The sequence below is a fragment of the Schistocerca gregaria genome, chromosome 3 (assembly GCF_023897955.1).
Source record: "Schistocerca gregaria isolate iqSchGreg1 chromosome 3, iqSchGreg1.2, whole genome shotgun sequence".
Taxonomy (NCBI): domain Eukaryota; kingdom Metazoa; phylum Arthropoda; class Insecta; order Orthoptera; family Acrididae; genus Schistocerca; species Schistocerca gregaria.
Genome location: NC_064922.1, coordinates 627050458 through 627051673, shown reverse-complemented (window position 1 = coordinate 627051673; position 1216 = coordinate 627050458). Strand labels below are relative to the sequence as shown.

At 40.0% G+C, this 1216-nt stretch overlaps 1 non-coding gene across 1 annotated transcript; it reads left to right on the top strand.

The window, feature by feature from the left end:
* The first annotated feature begins 292 nt into the window (after positions 1–292).
* LOC126357186 (U6 spliceosomal RNA) lies at positions 293–399 on the top strand. Its single transcript, XR_007566155.1, has one exon. It is a non-coding gene; the product is annotated as a U6 spliceosomal RNA (small nuclear RNA).
* The last annotated feature ends 817 nt before the right edge of the window (positions 400–1216 follow it).

Here is a 1216-nt window from a genome sequence, read left to right as displayed (position 1 = left end):
AGCACTAATTTCTTCACATTTTTTTCCTGTAAACATTTTTTATGTGTTATTCTTTGAACCGAAAGTACAAAAATATCTGTTTTTCCAGCATTTTCTGAATTTTGTTATTAAGCCACCACAGTTGGTACTTTCTGTCCTTTATCCACTTGCGTAGCACGTACTTCTCCAAAGCGCGATATACAATCAGTTTAACTTTGGCCCATGACTCTTCTAAGTGTTTGAAGACAGGTTCGAGGTTATTGTGTTCTGCAAAATGTATTTTGCTTTAAATACTCTTCTAGGGTGTAAGTGCATATTCGCTTGGGCAGTACATATACTAAAAGACTGGAACGATGCAGAGAAAATTAGCATGGACCCTGCGCAAGAAGCATGCAAAATCATGGGAAAAAGGCTACTAATCAAAAAGTTTGGGTGCGGATTCGAACCTCGCCACTACTTCAATTTTGAATAAAAATTATCACCTTCGTTACATCAATGTTGCTATGAAAGAGGATGGAGGAGCGAGCAGAGTTTTAGAGCAATAGTACTCTTGGGCTGGGAAACTATCCCTAAACGGTGGAAGAAACTGCAATGATCAACGGCATGAGAATGCAGAATGCAGTGGAAACTGTTCCATTAAAGACACTTAAACTGTATCCACACAACATGTGATCTGTGACTGGAAACTGATGATTTTTACACTGGCAAAAGATTCCGGATCAGTTTTCCATTAGGATCTTCGAGAAGGGACAACAAGGAGGAGGTGATCATGTGAAAAAGTTTGAATAACTAACGAAGGGATAACGTTCTAGGAGGCGGGGCGTAGAATGTTAGAGGTCTGTACGTGGTAGGGAATCTACAGAATTTGAGAAGTGATATGCAGATGCTCAGTGTAGGTATAGTTGGGGTCAGTGAAGTGATATGGAGAGAAGACAAGGATTTCTGATCGGATGAGTAAAGGGTAATAAAAACAGCAGCAGAAAATTTTATAACGGGAGTAGGATTCGTTATGAATAGCAATGTAGGGCGGAGAGTGAGTTACTGTGAACATTTCAATGATAGGCTTACTCTCATCAGAATCAACAGCAAATCAACACCGACAGCAATAGTTCCGGTATACATGCCGACATCTCGAGCAGAAAATGGTGAGGTGGGGAAAGTATATGAGGATACTGAACTACTGAGGGGGTAATTCAGCTCATAGATGGAGATGAAAATTTAATAGTCAAGGTGGACT